Source organism: Tamandua tetradactyla, chromosome 13, assembly GCF_023851605.1.
Source record: "Tamandua tetradactyla isolate mTamTet1 chromosome 13, mTamTet1.pri, whole genome shotgun sequence".
NCBI classification, from domain to species: Eukaryota; Metazoa; Chordata; class Mammalia; order Pilosa; family Myrmecophagidae; genus Tamandua; species Tamandua tetradactyla.
In genome coordinates, this window is record NC_135339.1 from 40,748,329 (window position 1) to 40,771,000 (window position 22,672).

Sequence of the window (22,672 nt, forward strand, 5' to 3'; positions counted from 1 at the left end):
TACAGTATAAGTCCCAAACCATATATTCATCATTACTTTTTGTACATTTGCATTTTAGAAAATATGAGAAATAAAAAGTGGCCTTACATACCAAAAAATACAATACAGTAATACTAATATTTATTATTACCCATATAAAGAAATGCTTATTTCTTTATGCCACTTCAATCCACTGTCTGTTATCACTTAGTTTCAGTCTAAAGAACTTCCTTTGGCATTGCTTTTAGGGAAGGTCTGATGGTGATTAACTCCCTCAGGTTTTGCTTATGTGGAATTTCTTAACCTATCACTTATTTTTGAAAGACATTCTTGCCAGTTACAAAATTCTTGGTAGGCAATTGCTTTCTTTCAGTACTTTAAAAATTGTATCCCATTGTCTTCTTGCTGCCAAGGTATCTAATGAGAAATTGAACACTACTCTTATTGGAACTCCCTTATACATAATGCATTTTTTTCTCTTGCAGCTTTCAGAATGCTCTCCTTATCCTTGACATTTGACAACTTTGACTGGATATGGTTATTTTCCAGTTTATCCAGTTGGGGTTCATTGATCTTCTTGAAGGTGCAGTATTAATATCTTTTGCTAAATTTGGGAAATTGCATGCCATTATTTATTTGAATCGTCCTTCTGTCACTTTCTTTCTTCTTCTTGGACCCCCATAATGCATATACTCGTATGCTCAGTAGTCTCATTCTAATTTTTGAATTTTCTAAAGTCTTTTCTGGTTCTGATTCTCAGTCCAAATCCATTCAATTGTCTTTGCTTTCTACTTCACTGATTCCATTCTTCCTCGCAGCTCAAATCTGCTGATAGCAAAAATCCTCTAGGGAATTTTTTCATTTCAATTATTGTACTCTAAAACTCCTGTATTGGGGTGGGGAGGCTTTAAAATTTTTCTTTATCTTTATTGAGATTCTCAAATTATTCATTCATTTTTCTCCCTGACACCCTTCAGTTATTTTTTCATGTTTTTCTTGCTCTCTCTGAGTATAATGAGGATGTTCCTTAAGTCTTTGTCCCATATGTCGAATGTCTGGTTTTCTTTAATGATGGTTTTGGATTTTTATGTTGTTGATTTGGATGGCATATAATTTACTATTTTTTTTGTACTTATAATATTTTGCCTCCACTGTACATTTTATATTTTAAAGCATTAGTCCCCAAGCTGTCTGTTTCTTAAGTTTTTATCCAGTTAGTGATATGGCAGTGATTCCTTTGAGTGTCAGGGGTTAACAAAAACAAATAAACAAAGGCAAAAATCACCCAGGAAGTTTCTCCACCAGGAAGCCTGAAAAGTTCCCTGGTTCAGGCTTTCAGTCTGCCACCTGATAGATTGGCACAGACATACAGGCCCCACAGCATGCACAGAGGGCTAACCCTGTTTTCTCTGGAACAGGACCAGCGATCTACAATTAGAACACAGTTTGTCTCCACACTGTGGGTGGGATAGTGGCAGGGCCATCAAGGGTCTTACTAGTTTCTCCTACTATTTTGAAAGCTGTATTTTCTTAATTGGTCCCTCAGCCAGTAACTGCAACACTTTGCTTTCTGAAGTTTTGAGAAAGATGGCTCTGCCAGTTTTTACTAGTTGCTCTAAGATTCTTTGAGGAATGGGATTCTAGAATGCCTTATGCAGTCATTTTGGTCTACTGAAACCTCAAAGATTTATTTTTTTATTTTATTTTGGTGGGGGGGGGGATTGCATGGTCCAGGAATTGAACCCGGGTCTCCCACATGAAAGGTGGGCATTCTAACCACTGAACTACCCATGCACCCTCAAAGATTTATTTTTGATGTTCAATATAATTAAATGATTTTTACAAATTTCAAATATATATTCTTGGTATCCGATTTAAAGGTTATGCATAGTTTCATATGATCTTTAGGGAGTCTAGAGTGGTTGTTACAAAATATTAATTTAAAACAAGGCAGCTAATGGGGATTGATACAAAAACCAGGGAGTTTCAATTCATGTTAAACTCTTGAAATGCAGGTTTTAAAGTTAATGGTATCGGAAAAGTTGTCAATGGCTTTGAGGATTGTTTTCTTTAATTTCTTACCTTTAATCCAAGAATAAGGCAAGCCTATGGTTATTAATGTGCTTGGTCTCTCATCCTAGATGGTTCTGGACACTGACTATTCTTTAGGGGTTTCTAATATATTATTTTCAGTGTTTCCTCATTGCCCTTGAGGTTGCTTACAAATATAGGTATAATGACCATATATATTTCTATAATTTCTTTAAGTATCATTCTCCATGCATTTTAAGTCTAAGGGAAAAAGCATAAGATTGTTTGTTCTTATTTCACCTAACTTTAACCAGGCATCACTAAGGTGTACAGGGAACTTTTTAAGCATTTATATTCATAATTTTCTTAATGTTTTTTGGAGGTTTTTGACTATTTTTTTTTATTGACCATAAATTTTTTCATCTTTTCACTCCTATGACCCTTCTTCACAAGCTTACATTTTCAACTTTACATTTACTCAATATCCAGTACTTTGAATTTTAATGGTATATTTATGCTCTGCTTACTTCTCCTCTCTCCTGAAAAGTGTTTCCTGAAGTGTTACAGATATTGTCACAATGTCCAATAAAGGTGTATATGTCAAACTGATTTGTTTTCCAGTCTCTATCCCCATTGAATGTATAAAGTAAATCAGATTTCTGCAGGTATTTGACTACAGTGGTGGAAATGATAAGAAGTAAAAGAACCCTCTAGAGACAGAGCCACTTGAACAGAGTCTTTGTTGCTCCTCAAAGATTGAGATAATTGCCTAAGTACATAAATTAATCATATTACAAGGCATGATGAAAGCTGGATTTTATGGTTCATGAATTCCAGTTTGAAAAACTGGAAGGTATACCTAAATAGACTTGTGGTAAGAATGTACAACTGGTAAGTTGATTTTATTTGCAAATTCAATGGTCAAGATAGAAACTTTAAAAGTAGGTTAGATTTATTTAGTCATTGTAACTTTCTCATCTTTAAGTCACATAGATTCAGAATCACAGCGTGATTTGGTATACCATCTAGAAGGTAAATGTCTGGGCAAAGAAGTTGAGAGAAGTTTGCTTTTCATTTTCTTCTACCTCTTCCTGGTCATCACATTTCCATGACATCCTTTTTTTTGTCACTTGGCTGCCCCATATGATAGGGTGTGACAACCAAAATTAGATAGAAATATCATACTCACATTCTTCCTTCTCAACTCAGGAAGTAACCAAAATTTCTCATTTGTACTTGGAATTGGCCCTAACTCTAATTTTTTTTTTTCAGCTTATGATGTTTGTTATTTCCTCCTCTGCTAGTCAAGATATAATCCACTCATTCTTTGTGATGAAACTTTTAGTGAGGTGGCTTTTAGCATTGACCATGTTGGCACCTATATTAAGGCAAAGTTAAGGAATTAGTAGTGAATTTGCAGAACTATCCTTTTGCTGCGTTTATTATCCGTGTCTCTTCATCTGTTTTCATATGTTTTTTCTACCATTCCACAGAGACCCAAAGAAAGTGGAGTTTTTTTTGATACTTTCTTTCCTCTAGCTGCCTCGGCCTAGGACTCTCATCAACCACTCTAAACTGGACCAGAAGACAACCTGAGTGACACATACAGTATTGTATTAAAAATTGCCCTCCCATTCAATTCTTTTCATATTCCCTACACCAAGCCTTCTGCACTTTCTTCCCTGCCACTGAGTTCATGTTCTATAATGTACACCAGTGCAGGAGGGTAAATGGTATTCCTTATGATTTATGGATTAGAGCTATTTGTACCAAGGGACTAGTCCTTAGCCCCAGTGAATCCAGTTGTTACTATAAGACTCCTTGTTTTCATTTCTTAGGCTTCTCTAAGCAAATACCAAGAAATGGGTTAGACTTAAACAGTGGAAATTTGCTCACTTATGGTTAGAAGCCATAAAAATATCAAATCACTGAGATGGTACTTTCTTCCTGAAGATAGGCTGCTTGCAATCCTTGGCTCCTCTATCACTTGGCAGGGCACATGATGACATCTACTGGTTTCTCCCTTTCTTTCTAGGTTTTATTGCTTTCAGCTTCTCACTGCTGTGACTTTCTCTTTCTCTCTCCGTATTCATTCAATTTATAAAGGACTCCAATAAGAGGATTAAGGCCCATCCTGAATGAGGTGGGTCACATCTTAACTTAAGTAGCCTCTTTAAAATATACTACTTACCATGAGTCTACACTCAGGAATTGGATTAGCTTTAGGAACCTGTTTTCTGGGGTAAATACAGCTTCAAACTACCATGCTCCTCGATCCATCCTGAAAATAAACTAATGGCAAGACCATTTTAAAAATCAAGTTTTAATATAGTTTTCCTTTTAATTAATTAAATGATGAGGCATTTCTATTATCAGGAACATTACTGGATGTATCTGATTTCACCATGGATAAAGAGGTTGGGCCATCACTGTAATAAAATTCCTACAACACATGCATTGCTAAATTACAAACCAAACCATTTTGCCTACTACTTAAATATTTCTAAGAGCTTTATGTACATCTAATAGATGAGCCCCCAAACTTCAAGATTAGTCCTATCTTATGTGAAAAAAATAAAGTAGTATTATAAATTAAAAGCCCTTATTATTAATAATGGTTCTGACCATCACCTGTTCAAATTAACCTAAAGTAGGTCAGTCTTATTATTATTCATTTTGCTGATAAGAAAATGTAGGCCACAGAGAGGCTGAGTCATCTTGGGTTAGAGAGAATCTTGGGGCAGAAGTAGAAACTGGTAATTACTGAATCCCCTGGGTTCATTTTTGGTCTACTAATCAGCACTGCCTCACTAAAAAGGATAACCATGGTTATCCCATTTAACAGCCTGCTATAATTTAGTCACATTCCAAAGGTTTAATGTAGTACTTCACATTGATTATATGATAAAAATATTATTTAAGCATAATTTGAATTGTTTATGAATGACTTTGAGACTGTTGGTTCTTCAAGGTCACAAGTAAAAACCTCTTGTGAAGCTGAAAAATAATACCACAAAAGTTCAGATCACTGTGGCAGTCAGCAGAAAAAAATTGGAAAGTATATCTCAGGGAGTTCTTTTTAAAGTAATTAATATATGTAAAAAATTTAATGGCTTTTTAAATCAAGTCTTTCATCAAATATTCACTGTGTGCCTACTATGTCCCAGACATATGCTAAGTGCTAATAATTTCTAGACACAAATCACATAACATCTCAACTTTCATGGAATTAACATTCTTGCAGAAGACTAGTGATAAATATGATGTCAATAAAAATGTAAAATATGATACATTGTTTATAGAAAACACAAAAGTGGGGAAGGGGTATCGGAATTGTTACAGGTCACATAATTTGGGGGGAGCACTTAGAGTAGGTGACAAATGAAAAAAGCCCTGAGAGAGGCTGTGTGACATCTGTGGGCAAAGCATTCCATGCAAAGAAGCATTTAATGTAAAGGTCCTATTATGGGATTGTGTCTTATAAAAGTATAAAGAACATGAAAGAGTCTTGTTTGGCTGGACCAAAGTAAATAAAGGAAAGAAAGTTTCAGAAAGTGATGGGGACAAAATTCCATATAAGCTTGTGGTTTTGAACAATTTAGGCTTTAATAAAACTCTGAGTGAGACGGGAATAGAATAGTGACTTTAGGTTTTAACAAGATAACTCCAGCTGCAGTGTTCAGAATAGACTCCTGGACAAGTAGGGAGTAAACGTGTTTTGTTTTGTTTTGTTTTGTTTTACTACTCTTAAGACACGCATTTCTGCCCCTGAATGACTCACCTGGAATTGAAGTTCTGAGTGCACCAGTAGTAGAGTATTATTAAAGATCAATGGCATTCTCTGCTTTTCCACTGGCCAAACTTCTGGATCTGCAATGAGAGGTACATGCTGAGTTCTGGTGCTATGGATTGTCAGCTCCTGTGGATCACTTATTGGAAAATGATGCCAGGGCTGCAATGAGGAAGTTGGACCAATAGGTCGTTTGGAAGTTGAAGTGAACTCATTCAACTCAGGTATCAAACTGAGTATCAGACTTAGGAACTACTGGGTAGTAATGACTTCATTGTTGACATAATCTGTCTAGGCAGGAGGCTAGACAAATAACAGGCACTCAGGTTGTACAAGACTGGGGAAACTTTTTGATAAATGTACAAATTACGCTGAAATTACTGCCAAATCATTTAGAAGCAACATAAAGTTTCTTTTCATAGACTCCATCGGCATCCTGGATTTTAAACACTCTTTTACAGTATAGCTATGTTTAAGTTACTCAGTCCTTGTATTGCTATTCAGGAGAGCTCTTAAAAACAAGTATTTTAATCCAATGGTCTGTGGCACAGAACAAGCAGTCATGACCACTAACTGGGTAGTACGTACAAATGATCAAAATTTATTTTCCAAATGGAAAATCTGAACTAAAACTTTCCTATTATCACAGAATATTGGCAGAAAGGGAGTTATAATGGCATTTCAAGAAGAAAACAGTTTAGATAAGTTGAATAATTCCATTTTTAGGTTCCTTTCAGTTTTGCTGGTGTCATTTGTAAGCACGTCTTCGAAAGACTGATTAAAACTGCTTGCCTGAGTGTTCCCATTTTAAGCGCTTCAGAAAAGCTGTGAACTTACTTTTGTTTTCTAAGGTTACACTTCAATTGTTATTTCCCAATTATTTGATTCTTCTAGCTCTGACTTATATTTTCAGTTTCCCCCTTTTATTATCTTTTTGGGGACTATCCATACCTTTTATCTCTACTTTTCTTCCTTCTCCCCTTCCTGTTTATGGACACTTTTTTGAAACTCCCTGTGGACAAGCCATAACTCTTGATTTGATAGAATAAAGATTAGTTATGTCTCCTTTAAGAGACAGCAATTTTGAGAAATCATTGTTTATATAATCAACATGTATTATCTCAGTATGCGCTTGGTTCAGTTTTGAAATAAACTAGCTATCGATAGTCTCATAAATGCAATAGCATAGAACAAGTCACAGATGCCAATGAAATTGTGGAAAATGACTTTAATAAATAAAACCACTTTTGAGATAGTGGTTAAGAATATTATCATCAGGCTTCCAATGTTGCAACATTAAAAAAATATATGTCTAATCAACAGACATTTATTTGTAACCTAGGCTAAGTTTAGGACTGGGATACGATACATCACTGCAGAGATGAATTATATACTCCCCGACAGTAAGGAGTTCACAGTGTTATTAGAGATATAGACAAAAGAGAGCAAATGTTATATGGATGCATAGAGTTAAATTACATGATTTTATATTAACACTTTACTATTATAGCATGTCAGCCATACTGCTGTTTTAGAAGAATATTAAAATAATCGATAAAAGATTTATTTTGTCTCTTATTTATTTATTTATTTGTTTCTTATGTTGACTTGGGACTTTTTTTCCCAAAAAGTCCCAAGTCAACATAAGATTTTCAGATCCTTTTAAATTGAATGAAATAGACTAATGACAAGGAATTAAGGAAAGGGCATGGGTGGAAACTATAATGTAAGTATAGTTAATTAGAAACAAGATAAATTTCAGTATTTATCTATACAGCACTTCTAATATAAAGAATATATTTTTAATTTTTCCTCAAACAATTTATTATTTCTTAATCATACTTCCTTATTAAAATATGGTTGAAGATGCATTCCCGCCCCAGGAGTCCCTAATTTACTATGACACAATTTATATTTTGTCATCATGTATTTATATTCCAGGATTGCTCCACTCTTCCCTTGAGGGCAGTTGGTGACATTCTCTGTTTCTACACAAGTGATTAAATTCTGGGTCAGCTTCTTAGGCTGTGGTGGTTGGAAGCTGTATGTCCCCAGAAAAGTATGCTCTTAAGGTTAAGCCGTTCTGGTGAGTGTGAACCTGCGGTAAGTAGGATCTTTTAGTGAGGAGGATCTTAAGTTAAGGTGTGACCCACCTCATTCCGGGAGGGTCTAAATACTTTGACTGGAGTCCTTTATAGGAGAATCTAGTTCAGACAAAGAGGGAGAAAGCCATGGAAGCAAGAAGTTGAAAGCAAGGAACCTGGGAGAGAGCAGCAGATGCTGCCGCGTGCCTCGCCATGTGACAGAGGAGCCCAGGATCGCCAGCAGTCGGTCTTCCGGGAGGAAGCATCGCCTGACTGACAGCACCTCAGTTAGGACAGTTTTTTCAGTCTTGAAACTGTACGTTTGTAAGCTAATAAATTCCCGCTGTCAAAAATCAACCCGTTTTATGGTATCTAATTTCAACAACCTAGCAAACTAGAATATGGGCATACACCTATGCAGTAGCATAGGGCCCACACTCAGGAGAGCCCTGGGTTTGGTTTAATAGTCAGCTGCAGTTGTTTTGAAAATTTTCATAATTTCATCTTTGAATTTGTTTTATAAGCAAAGTCTGATGGGATAAAGTAGCATGTGGGTGACCAGAATAGAAACACACCATAGGTACAGCCACTATCCCTTCCTGTGCCTTTCACCTATAGTACTTGCAGTGCTCCAGGAAGAGAGTCCTGGTGGACCCAGGATGCTTAGGAGTTTAGCGATATGCAAAGTGAGTACAAGGTAAGCAGGTTCCATCTCTGACTGACTAAATAGCGTGCTGACCGCCCTGATAGTCTGTACCTTTCATAAAATACCAGAACTTGTTCTGAATGCAGAAATAAGATAATGATATATTAAGAAAATTAAATGACCAAGAGACCCTATAATATCCTTTTCTCACTCAGGTTACTTCCCTGTATTTGCCAACTTACAGTGAAAATAATGACATAGAAGGAAAGGAAAAGACAGATCAACCTATAGTTCATTTCCCTTTCAGTCCTTTCTTACTCTTCAATAAGCCAAAGGTAGAAAAGGTTGGTAGAATATGTACATATCAGGAGTGAAAAGCAAAATTTGAATCGGTCTTATGTAACATTTCTACTGTTCTTGTAACAAATTATATATGTGTGTATGAGCTATGAACTATAAATTGTGTAATTTCAGTGATTTTAAATACACAAGTTCTCATATTTGCATTTAAAATTGGCATTGTTTAACATAAGGATGAGCACTAAAATTCATGTTAAGTAATTAAAACTTTTTCTTTTCTTAGTAGAGTAAGTATTACATTGCAAATAAAAAGCACTATGACAGGTCAACAAACCTATACATTTTTCTACCTTTGACAAATTTTATTTCTGTGTTTTGAATAAAGTACTCTGCAGATTACGAAGCCAGCCATGATTACATGTTCTGTAATTACTCCGGCCATGTGAGGTGACTCTGGGAGTGAGAAGCACCAACGAGCTTCTCTATTGTTCACTGCTAGAAACAGAAGAGATGAGGCATTGGTAATAACCCTTAATTGCAAGGGAAGGATTCTGAGTTATAAGACCTAAAAAGATCTTTATAATACTTTTTATGACTTGTACACTTTAGTGCAATTGAAGTGCAATTATATTCCAAAAAGGAACTACTTTTAAAAGGACTGTCAAAGTAAAGACTACATTGAACAAATGCTTGTCTTTGTAAAATCATTTAGAAGAAAGGAGCTACTTTTCAAAACGGGGCAACTTTCCCAACTCACGCCCTGTAAGATGGGATCCCAGTGCCATCTTAAGTTTTTATAAATCCTTTAACACTATTCATAGATGGAACCCCTGGGGCCATGCTGCGGTCCAGCCGCAGCAGAGGGAACGGGCTTGAAGGTGTGGAGGGTCGTCGGCGCGAGAAGAACACCAAGAGACAGCTTAGAGAATTCTTTTCTGAGAAGAGTTGCTTAGATTTATTTTTGCTTAACTGATTTTATACCCTTATTCTTGGCAAAAAAACAGGTGTCACAGGATCGTGGTTGTGTCATGGCTTACATTTTAGATAAAGTTACAGGTTCAGGGAAGCAAAGCAAAAGTACATGTTCTGATTTTCTTAGGAACATTTACACAAGATTTCAATAGCAGCAAGATATTGGCTTAAACTGCAGACATTGTGTTTGCAGTTTTCTGAGTTTAGACTTTCTATTCCTATTATTCTACAGGTGAGGCAATATGTCAAGACCTATTTTAATCTGGTTAAAGGTTAGCTTGTTTTGATTAAAAGGTTACATTGTCTACTTAGATTTTTTATTGTTTCATAGCAATGGACCGGCACCGTGGTGGGGAGTAAATTTCTAGGATGGCTCAATGCAGGGTTTTTTAATTGTAAGTGTTTACTTTCTATGGGGTACTTTTCTGTGACTTGTTCTAAAAGCACTTCTGCCTGCTGCATCTGCAGCATGACTTGCTTAATGGGGGTATCCCAACCTAATTTTTGCCAAACAGTCATTAATAAAGTTTTGCAATTTGTACAATTTGTATCATTTTTTCCAATTCTTAATACAAAATTTTTGCTTTCTGATTCGTTTTGATATAATGCTTGGAGCACAACCAGCAACAAGAAACACACAATTAGTGTCGTTAATCCCAGTATTTTTCTATTACACCATTTTATGCCTCGTCCTCTTTTGGGGCGTTGAAGGCCTTGCCACCGCCCTTCCTTCCAGGGAACCTTGTCAAACCGGGGAGGAAAAAGAGGACGCGGCAGGGCCATGTTTCTATTTGTGTACTTAAAGATGTAAATATGCCTCATGGTTAAGAATTTGGACTTTGGTGAAAAGGGGCTGGATTGGAATCCTGGCTTTGGCACTTTCTACCTGTATGTTCTCAGGCAAATGACTTACACTTTAGACCTAAGTTACCTTGTCTAAAAAAATACTAATAAGTCAATGGTAATTCCCTAAAATAGCATTACTAGATTAAATGGAACAATACTTGAAGATTACCTAGTAGGATGCTGAAAATGTAGGAAGTACTTGTCACTGTTTCTAACTGTTCACCTCTCTCCTGTTGTGTGTGTTAAAATATCCTCAAGGAAGAGCTGTGAAGATGGGAAAAAATAAAGAGGAAAGGAAAAGCAGAAGTTTATCTTACCACCCTTTAAGGAATAGGAAAATGAAAATTTTGTGTTGTAACTGTTCTAGCCCTTAAATTTCTATCAGAAAGTAGCTCTGTTTCACTATTTTGAGACTTTATTACATATGAAATCCTCACATGTACTAATACTCACTAATGATTTATAATATAGGCAAATTTTATTTCTTAATGATGAATTATGTAAGAGATATGAATGAAAACACATAAAACAGTGTCTTTTACACAGTGACTGACATTCAGTCAATATTACTTTTCATCCTTTCTAGTGCACCTCAAAAAAGTTATTGATGATACTACTACACCGAACAAAGTAGTAATAATAGCAGTTAACATTTGTTGTGTGTTTATAATATTCTAGACATTCTTCTCAGCGCTTTTTAATGTACCACCTAAATTAATATTTGCTACAACCTTATAAAAGTTCTAGTGTTATCATATGCAGTTACAGAGGAAGAATCTGAGGCAGAAAGAAGTAAAATTACTTGCAAAATGTCAAAAAATCAATATCCAGTACATCCAGGATTTGAACCCAAGCAATCTTGCTCCAAGATAACAGTTGCACAGTGGAGTCAGTTCATTTTATTATATATCGTTTATGGGGTCTACAGATATGTGGATGGGTATGTGTGTATAAATTGAAAATCAGAGGAGAGAAATTCTAATTAATAATCTATAGAGGAGTTGTACTTTGATCAGAACTCTGAAACTTGGAAGGATATTGAGAATATTTTATTTTTGTATTAAATTAATTTCTAAAAGTTATAAATGTAACATGTATTGGTGAAAAATTTCTGTAGAGTCTCCCATTCAGACTGTTTTAATAGAAAATGCTTATTAGTCTGGTTGAGTTTCACTGTTTTAAAATGTCTGTATTATCAAAATCTTATACGTATGCCAATAACTCAATGGTCAATAAAAGTTTTAGATAGAAATCTTAGTCCAAAAAAGAGGCATTAGAGAAGTTTTTCTTTCTATTTTTTATGACTATTTTCATCTACCTTTTTCCATAATCATTACATGACTTTGGATCTCCAGAAAAAGAAGCCCATTCTCTAAGAAAAGTAAAGCAAGAAGAGGTATTAGCAAGGTGAGAATCAGATAGAATGATAAATTAGTTGATATTTCATCTTAATTACTCAATCTTTCCTCTCTAAACCATGTCTTATATTTTCACCTATTCTTTTCTTCACTCTATCTTTTCCTTCCTTATGGACCCCTAACCAAATCCACGTGCCGGAAATTTTATAATATCAGTGTCCAACAATTTCTTTTCCATTTTAATTCACTATTTTACCTCTAACTCCAAGCTTCTGCCTAGCAGAGGAGAGAAGTACTTTGCAGACAGGAACCCTTTTCAGTTGTCTGCACAGTCAGGCCATTTGACTATTAAGAAGCTCACAGCCTGGTACCTGGTTCTTTGGCTGCATAGCTTTAGAGAATCTTCAGTCACCACGAGGACCCTGGATCATAGAATGGAAAATAGAGTGTGCCAGAAAATACCTAAGAAACACAGAAATCCATAAAGGAAAATGAATGGCTGTCTGATTTTGTTTTTCTTTACCTGTTTTCTTCCAGTTTCATTAATTGTGATATAACTATCTATCTGTAATTAGCAGTCTGAAAGTTGATAGCACCTACACTGTATTAAACACTTAAACCTCCACCCAGTCTGAGTCCAGCCGCAGCACAATATATGGGGATTTTTCTTGTCCTTTGCATTCAGATCTCAGTGAGTTTTTAAATTTGTCTTTCACTAGCAATCAGCTAGGCTTTGTCTAATACAACAAATGATGTTTAACTTGTGTTTGGGAAAATAAAACCAAGAATATCTATATATGTTCCAATTTAAAATGTGACCTATTTTAGGAGAAGAATGCAAATGTTGAGGAACTACTTTTTTTTTTTTTTCATGTGAGAAGATATGAAGGTATCCATGGTATATAAAACAAATACTCTGCTTTGTATATCTTTACCCATATAATCATGGGAATTCATTTTTTTAACTCAATAAATGTACTTTTTAATTAAAATAATATTGTTTTGTTTTAAATATTATTTCCCAGCTCTGATTTCCTTATGAATTTTCTTCTTAGCTTCTTTAAGAAAGGGAATAAGTAAAATCCTTTGTCCCAGTTGTAAAATTGGGACAAAGGATTTCCATTTAAATCTTCCTTTAAATGGATTTCCATGTAAAGGAAGATTGAGTACACATACTTTTCCTTATTCTTGTTGCTAAATATAATTAAAACTCCAGTAGGGTATATGTAAAGCAAGCATAAGAAGCCTTGGAAAGGTGGAAGAATGAAGGTAGACAAGCTAAGGACCAATATACGCAAAGAACAACATGGTGATACATTTCCTGGGTTCCTTTCTGCCTCCTATATTCCAAACCTGGGGCTAAAGAAACGAGTAACACCGAAGTACCAACAGGCTTAGGTCCAAAACTGCCCCAGTGAAAGTCTGTGCTCTCTTGCCAAAAGACCAGGAAAGGAGCAGTCTAGCAAGGCAGAAAACTCTTAGACAATAACCATTCTGCTTCATCCAAACAATACAGAAGAATCCGTTGTACCGCGCCACACCCATCTGCCAAGGCTGAACGGGAAGCCTACATTTCTACGATCCCCAGGCTTAAATGTGGTACCCCAAACCCCTCCAAAAAGCCGGGTGGTATCAGAGAAGGCCAAGGAGGGAGCCGAGACTTTGATCGCTTCGAGGTGGTAGAGAGGACCTGTGCTGTGTGTATCAGAGGAGACCACAAGGGAGCCTGAACTTTCACCCCTAACTGGCAGGAAAGAGGCAGCCCTGCCTACTCTCCCCCTTCCCTGATGGAGTGGTGTCATAGGAAGACAGTGAAACAAAAGGATTAAGTAGAATCTGGAATCTCATAACATAATGCCCAAAATGTCCAGGTTTCAATTGAAAATCCCAAGTCATTCCAAGAGAAAGGAAGATCTCGAACTGAATGAAAAAAAAAAGCATTTAATAGATGTCAACACTGAGATGGCAGAAATATAGGAATTACATGATAAATACTTTAAAGCAGCCCTAATACAAATGCTTCAATGAGCAGTTATGAACAAGTAAGAAACAAAGGAAATAATAGTCTCAGCAATCAAATAACAGGTATAAAGAAGAACCAAATATTAATTTTGAACTGAAAAATGCAATAGCAAATTAAAAATTTGCTGGAGATTCAGGTTCGATTCCTGGTGCCTATCCATAAAAAAAAAAAATTCAATAAGTTACCTCAGGAATTATTGAATGAAGAGTCAGAGGAATGCATCAGTGAACTAGAACATAGAGCAGTATAAATTATGTAATACAAACAACAGAGAAAATAGACTTTAATGATTAATGAACATTGCCTCAACAACCTGTGGACTACATTACAAGATCTAACATTCGTATAATAAGAATCCAGAAAGGAGAGAAGAAACAGCTTAGGGCTGGAAAAAGTACTCAAAAAAATAATGCCTGGGAACTCCCCAAAGTTGGCAAAAGACATAAACCTGCAGATTTAAGAACTCTAAATCAGGATATATCAAAATAAATGGAACATTTCAAAATATTTGTCAACAACCTGAAATGATTTAATTTTCCTTAATACCTTGCTGAGTAAAGTTCTCCAATTATCTCAGATTTTCTCCATTCAGTTAATGCCATTATTTGTCAACTATTAAAATTTTATTAAACAATATACTCTGCTAAGCACTTTAAGAAATATTAAAATGGTGAGGTATTCTTCCTTCTCTCAAGAACTTTCCAATCCACTGAGAGTAGTTATAATAATAACAAAAACAATTTAAAAATAATGTACACCTGTACATTTGTTTATAGTCTGTAGCATATTTTCATAGAATAATCTCATTACAAGAATGTAAAATGAACTGTAAGTAATGTATATAGAAAAATCTGACTAGGGAACATTTTCCCTTCCTTATAAAACTTAAATTGCCTTTCTCTTTGACTTTTTTCAGCCTATCTCAGAAATAAAGCCTCTAGAACTCATGCTTTTATTACTAGTGTGAGTATAGTGGTGTTTAGGAAATAAAAAGAAGCTGCAAAGAATTAGCCTAAAATCATCTATTAATAGTGAATGCACTAATGTTTTCCAAATACTCAGTGATATGTGCCAAGGAGATATATGATCTTACTAAGAAGACTTATTTCGCTCGAAAATGAAACTCAAGAATGTTAAGTTCACTGAAAATAATAGCTCCTTGAGTCATCTTATTTTCCAAAAAAGACAGTATTACCTTTTCTCACACCATAAATGCTTCAAGAGGTATTTGAAATAACTCTTAAGGAAGACATAATGTGGTCTGCTAAAATGTTTTGCTTTTCAAAGCGAATATAATAACTGTTATGGGAAAAACGATTCCTTCTTCCTACGTGTGCTGCTTTGTTATCAGAGCCCACGTATCTGAGTATATGACTTCTGGAAGAATAGGGACTAGTTATCGCTCCTGCTTTATTCTGAATTCGTTTACATATAAAGGCAAAATGAGATGGCTGGCAAATTGAACTGCAGCCACTACTTTTTCTCCCTTTCCCAAAATTTCCTCCTTCCTATAAGTCCTTCTATACGTTTTAGATTTTGAGCAGGTCTCATTATGGATCCTATACAACTTGCCTTCATAAATCTATATATGGCAGACTGACTCTGGTGGTACAATTGTATATTAAAAGTCTCTATAGTGTGTATCATTGTTTCTGAGCTCGATTTCATGATTGTAAAGTATCTCGCTATACTTGTCCACTCTAAGAATATAATGAATGAGTTAGAGGCTACGGTTTGAGGAACTCTATGGCTCTTCATTATTTCTAGAAATTCAGCAAATGGAGCTCTGAAGATGGAATTTCAGTCACAGTGTTGAATGACTTGGGAGAAGCAATTCTTCATTGTGCCTTTCAAATTATACCACATAAATAACTGTTTATTCAATTTGCCTTTGATGTTGACCTTGCTTAAAAAGCTCTGCTGTTGCTTTCATCAAATGCTATGACTACCTTCTTATCAGTTAAGTTGACGTAAAGAGGGGAAATAAGAGATTTCAAATGGCTCAAAAATATTGTAAAGGTATTTCCATCTTCTCCAACCTAATAGTTTAGGTAGATAATACTTAATTTTCCTTCCATCGCTATGACAGAGTACTGCATTCACACAGTGTTTGGACTGGAGGTAGTATGATTGTTTTGTAATCACACAAGACATGCATTGATCTATGTCTCCCAGTGGTACTGCGATGAAAGGTACTGGCTGCTGTGAGTCAAGATGAAGCCAGGAATATCACCACTTCAACTCTCCAAATCTTCTCTTTCCCTCAGCCCCTTCTCACCAACCAATCAGAAGCCTAGGACTTCTGGACTGCATCTCCAGAAGGAGCTGACGTTATCAGGACAATGTTCCCCTGGTAAGTACCGCCTTGGATGATAGCTGAAACATAATCAGGAACGTTTATGTGTAGAAAGCGATCAGCAGGTATCACATTCATTCCATTCCTATATAGGAAAAAATATGCACATCACTGTTTCATCTCTTGGAATGGGTAATTTTGAGCAGCAATTTATTGTTGGTATTATAATCACAGCTATTTGCACCCTAAAAATAAAAGAGCAAATTCATAGAACATTTAAAAGAGAAAATCTTATAAAATGTATTCCAAAAATTTAAATTAATGGCTAAATTCTAATTTCCTTCTATCTACACACGGCCTTCCATCTTAGTACATCGAATGATTCTTGCTCAATAATTTTTGATCAACTCCTCAAAGATAAAAACAAATTAAAATTTAAAAAACTGCAATTCTTACCTATTTTTAAATCTGAAATTAAAAGATCACAAGACTAGATTAAATTCATCTTATTTTAGATATGATTAAATAAGAGAATTCCTGCTTTCTCTCCCTCCATCTCTCTCTCTCTCTCTGTGTATGTATAAAGATGGTTTGGCAGTATAAGTACATCCTTTAAAAAACACAGTAATTTACTGTATGAATAATCACCGAAACTAACATCATCAAAAACAAGCTCATTTATTATGTTATAATGCAATGCTTTAAATTTCCATTCCTTGTAATAACTTTGTAAGGCAATCTGTTTGTGCGCAAACTGCTTTGATTTGATGGCAAGCAATTTGGGGCTGCAGGAAACTCCTTAATATCTAGCAGTTTGCATCGGTATCAGATCTTAAATTGGTGAGAAAATGATGAAAGTCTTCAGAAAACCCTTTTACCTTCATCTGTATCAAATCTGAAATTGGTGAGAATATGATGAAAGTATTGAGAAAACCCTTTTACCTTCATTTGAATGCAAATTCTACTAATCAGATTCTCTGCTGGGCTCCCAGGATACTTGAGATTTTTTTTATTCGTTTTGGTATGCATGCACGTTCATTCGTATTTCTTTCTTGTCAGACCTCTCCTAGTCGAATATTTTAAACTTCATCTCTTTGGGTAGATGCTAGGAAAGGTGGGACTGTCACAGGCTCAGCACTGAAAAGTGAATTTGGTGTCCCTGGATGTATGAATGAGACCAGGGACCCACCAGGGGAGACCTGGCTATGAATAGTAGCTGCACCACTCCCCTTGTGGGGTACAGCAGGAGGAGGGCTGTTGACATGTTATTTGCTCTCTCTGGATTTTATTTTCCTGCTCTCTAATTAGGGATGGAAGAGATTGGTGTGGATAAAGTGATTTCTAAAGTTGTACTTAGAATAAAACTTCTATGTTTTTCTATATTACTTAACCTTCTAAAAATATCCTTCTTAACAGGATTATTGTCCCTCTTTTATAGATGAGGCAGCAGAAGCTCAGCAAGTTCAAATACCTTACTCAACAGAGCATACATGATCAGGGGTGGAGCCACTGGCTTTTTGATTGCTCCCAAGGGTGATTCCCATTGTAAACCCCGTTTGACATTTAATAGCTTATACACAAATTCCTTATTGTATATATTAAAATACATACACAGCTGTGTGTATTGTATGTATGAGGAATATACACAATTGTCTCAACTGTTGCATCCTTATAAACCCTTATTTGCATCCTTATATAAAGATGTAACAGTTGAGAGTTTCCTTTGGTTTTCATATTGACAAGTTAAGATTTCTTAGCATCAAAATTTGTTGACAACTTCAGACAATTTTATTTGCCAGTCACAGCTCAGTCATTTTAGACGTTATTATCAATTCCTTGCACAGCATTAATGTATGTCTAGTATTTTCTCAAGTTCCTTCCAAATGTCTTATTTAATCTTCATAACATCTCTATGTTGTCGGACCATTTTGCATATGAGGAAACTGAGGAACAGAGAGGTTAAATGGATTATTATTCAATAATTTGTTCCCCGGTCACAGAGCTAGTAAGTGTAGGGGCCAATATTCAAATCCAGGATTACTGACTTTAAAGTCCCTGCGTGCCCAATTTAGGAGCAAGATCTCAGGAAAATTCTATTTGAAAAATTCGATGTGTCAAAATCTCATATTTAAAATTGTTTTTTTTTCCTATGACCAAAAATTATAGGTACCTTGTTTTTTGTTCATAACAAATGAATCTTATATATAGGCATTCTCATACAGGGTAAAAAGGATATTTATATTAAATGTATTAAAAGTCCAATGCTAATGTTCTCCTTGGTGTTTGGAATTCTTAATATTAGGATGTGAATATGTTTATCCAATAAACTTACTCCATAAAATAGAATAGATATAGGGTCAGTTTCCTGTGATAGTTAGTCTTATGTGCTAACTTGGCGAGGATATAGTTATTTATTCAAAAACTAATCTAGATGGGGTTGTGAAAGTGTTTTGTAGACGTGGTTAACACCTCTCCCATCAGCTGAATTGAAATAAATGACATTACCTTCAATAATGTGAATGGGCCTAATTCAATCAGTTGAAGGACATAAAAGCAAAAATTGAATTTTTTGAAAAAGTGTGAATTTTGCTTCAAGACTGAAACTATATCTACTCTCTGACTTTCCACCCTGCTGGCCTTCCCTTCCCTATAGATTTTTGACTCAAGACTACAATATCAATTATTCTGTGAGTTTCCAGCCTGATGCCTTGCCCTACCAATTTTGGACATAGCAGCAACACAATCACATGGACCAACACACACACACTTATACACATGCACATATATGCACATACATATGCTTCTCTGGAGAACTCTGACAGATTTACCTACAAAGGGAAAAAACTGCAGAGAGAGAGATGCCTCCATCCTTTCATTGATTTGTACTTCATAATTTTTTCTGTCAGGCCCTCAGTTCATTCTTCAAAAACCTTAGAATATAAATTCCAAAATGCATTAAAATATAGTACTTAAATTAAAATACACATCAATGTCCTAGCCCTGATTCTTTCCCCCTTTGGTTGCACACTTAGTGAGTGTGTTTGAACATATTCAAACTGCATCCCCTACAGAGAGTCATTAGACAATTGGCATTGGCTGCCCCTGTGTGCTGGTTTGAAATGATGTATGTACCCTAGAAAAGCCATATTTTAATCCTAATCCTATTTTGTAAAGGCAACCATTTCTTCTAATCTCTATTCAGTACTGTATATTTGAAACTGTAATTAGATCATCTTCCTGGAGATGTGACTTAGGGAATCACGCCTTGATGTGATCTTGATGTGATTTAATCAAGAGTGGTTGTTAAACTGGATTAGGTGGAGGGGTGTCTCTACTCATTTGGGCAGGTCTTGATTAGTTTCTCGAGTCCTGTAAAAGATTTTGGAGAATGAGAGAGATCCAGAGAGAGCAGAGAATGCTGCAGCACCATGAAGTAGAGAGTCTACGAGCCAAGAGCAGAATGACATGGCCATGAGAAGCAGAGTCCACCAGCCAATGACCTTTGGAAAGGAAGAAGGAAAATGTCTCCCAGGGAGCTTCATGAAACAGGAAACCAGGAGAATAAGCTAGCAGATGATGCCATATTTGCCACATGCCCTTCCAGATGAGAGAGGAACCCTGACTGTGTTCACCATATACCCTTCCACTTGAGACAAGAAACCCTGAACTTCATCGGCCTCCTTGACCCAAGGTGTCTTTCCCTGGATGGATGCCTTTTGATTGAACATTTCTATAGACTTGTTTTAATTGGGACATTTTCTCGGCCTCAGAACTGTAAACTAGCAACTTATTAAATTCTCCTTCTTAAAAGCCATTCTGTTTCTGGTATATTACATTCTGGCAGCTAGCAAACTAGAACACCTTGTTTACTTTGCAGGCTCACTGGTAAAAGTCTAACCTGGTTATCATATTCACCATGGAAACACCATAAGTATAGAGAAGAGTGGGAATGATTATGGAGAGGGTAGAGATCCTGATAGCTGGAAGTGGCTTTTATGAAGACTGTGCAAGACAGGAATTGTAGAATAGGGCCTCTAATTGGGATCATAGCTGAAGATTTGCAAATATATAGATACAATTCATCACAGAGGCAGTCATTTTCTAGTATTGATGGAGCAGAAAGATATTTAATGGGTAACCTCTATCTACATCTTTGTCTGACTGTGGAAGATTTCTGGAAGAGAGAAGCAAAGGGAGAACTCCAAGTACAGACATACAGTGGGGCATTGATAGTCCCCCTACACCCTGCCCATCCCCACTTCCAACATAATCCCCCATCCTCACACACAATCACACGTCCAAATACCAACGCATCTGCCCAATGTGAACTCAGGATGGTTTGGAAAAAAATAGATCAATCTAGCTAGAAGAACTGGTAACATTGTTTAATGATGTATTGAACCAATCCATTCTAAATAAAAAATAATAGTTATATATATTTTTATATATATTTTAGTTATGTATATTTTATATAGAATCTTCCTTCTAGTTCTGTCTTTTGATGTGTTCCATCAAGAAAGGATGCTGAATTTTGTCAATTGCTTTTCTCTGTCAATCAAGATGATCATGTGGTCTTTCCCCTTTAATTTGTTGATGTGGTGTGTTACATTAGTTAATTTTCTTGTGTTGAACCAATTTTCCTTAACTGGAATAAGACACACTTGGTCATCATGTATGAATCTTTAAATGTGCTGCAAGGTTCAATTTGCAAGTATTTTGTTAAGAATTTTCACACCTATTTTCATTAAAGAGATAAGTCTCATTTTCTTTTCTTGTATCTTTGTCTGGCGTTGGTATTAGAGGAATATTGGCTTCATGGAATGAGTTAGATAGTTTTCCCTCCTCTTTAATATTTTTGAAGAGTTTGAACAGGGTTGGTATTAATTCTTCCTGGGATGCTTGGTAGAATTCTTGGGAGGTTTTTGATGACTGAGTCAATCTCTTTACTTGTGATTGGTCTATTTCTTCTCCAAACAGTGTTGGTTGTTCATGTGTTTCTAGGAAGTTGTCCATTTATCATAGTTGTCTAGTTGGCATACAGTTGCTTATAGTATCCTCTCATTATCTCCTTTATTTCTGAAGGATCAGTAGTAGTATTTCCTCTCATATTTCTAATTTTATTTGTTTGTATCCTCTCTCTTTTTTTCTTTGTTAGTCTAGCTAAGGGTCTACCAATTACATTGATTTTTTCAAAGAACCAACTCTGGCTTTGTGGATTCACCCTATTACTTTTGTTGTGGTTGTTGTTCTCAATTTCATTTATTTCTGCTCTAGTCTTTGTTATTTCTTTCCTTCATTCTCTCTAGGATTAGTTTGCTGTTCTGTTTCTAGTTCCTCTAGGTTTGCGGTTAAGTCCCTGATTTTAACTCTTTCTTCCTTTTTTTAATATAGACATTTAAGGCAATAAATTTCCCTCTCAGCACTGCTTTCACTGCATCCCGTAAGTTTTGTGCTCTCATTTTCATTTGCATCAAGATATTTACTGAAGTTGCTTGTAAGTTCTTCTTTGACCCACTGGCTGTTTGAGAGTGTGTTGTGTAGCCTCCATATATTTGTGAATTTTTCAGCCCTCTATTATTGATTTCCAACTTCATTCCATTAGGATCTGAAAAAGTGTTTTGTATAATTTCAGTCTTTTTAAATTTATTGAGACCTGCTTTGGGTTGCAGCATATGGTCTATCCTGGAGAATGATCTATGAGCACTTGAGAAGAATATATATCCTGCTGTTGTGGGATGAGTGTATTTTAATGTCTGCTAAATGTTCTGCTAAATGCTAAATGTTCATTTAACGTATTATTCAAGATCTCTCTTTCCTTATTAATCCTCTGTCTCGATGTTCTACGTATTGATGAGAGTGGTGTATTTAAGTCTCCAAATATTATTGTAGAGGTCCATTTCTCCCTTCATTGTTGCCAGGGGCATCCTGATTAGGTGCATAAATATTTATGATTGTTATTTCTCCTTGATGGATTGCCCCTTTTATTAACATATATCATCCTTCTTTGTCTCTTTTAACTGTTTTACATTTGAAGTCCATTTTGTCTGATATTAGTATAGCTACCTCTGCTCTTTCCTGGTTGGTTTACATGGAATATCTTTTTCTAACTTTTCACTTTTAAAGTCTAATGTGAGTCTCTTGTAGACAGCATTAAGATGAATCCTGTTTTTTTTTTAATCCATTCTTCCAGTCTGTGTCTTTGGATTGGGGAGCTTAATCTATAAACATTCAATTAATTATACACATTCAACATTTCATTACTGTAAAGGCAGCACTTTCTTCAACCATTTTGTCCTTTGGATTTTATATGTCATATCTTATTTTTATCTCTTTCTTTTTAACTTTTA

At 35.6% G+C, this 22,672-nt stretch overlaps 1 long non-coding RNA gene across 1 annotated transcript in view; it reads left to right on the forward strand.

Moving 5' to 3' along the window:
* The first annotated feature begins 496 nt into the window (after positions 1-496).
* LOC143653112 (uncharacterized) overlaps positions 497-22,672 on the forward strand; it is a 121,936-nt gene continuing 99,760 nt past the window's right edge. The window contains exons 1-2 of the long non-coding RNA XR_013161107.1: positions 497-562; positions 16,297-16,382. This is a non-coding gene — a long non-coding RNA (uncharacterized LOC143653112). The remainder of the gene's footprint in view (positions 563-16,296; positions 16,383-22,672) is intronic.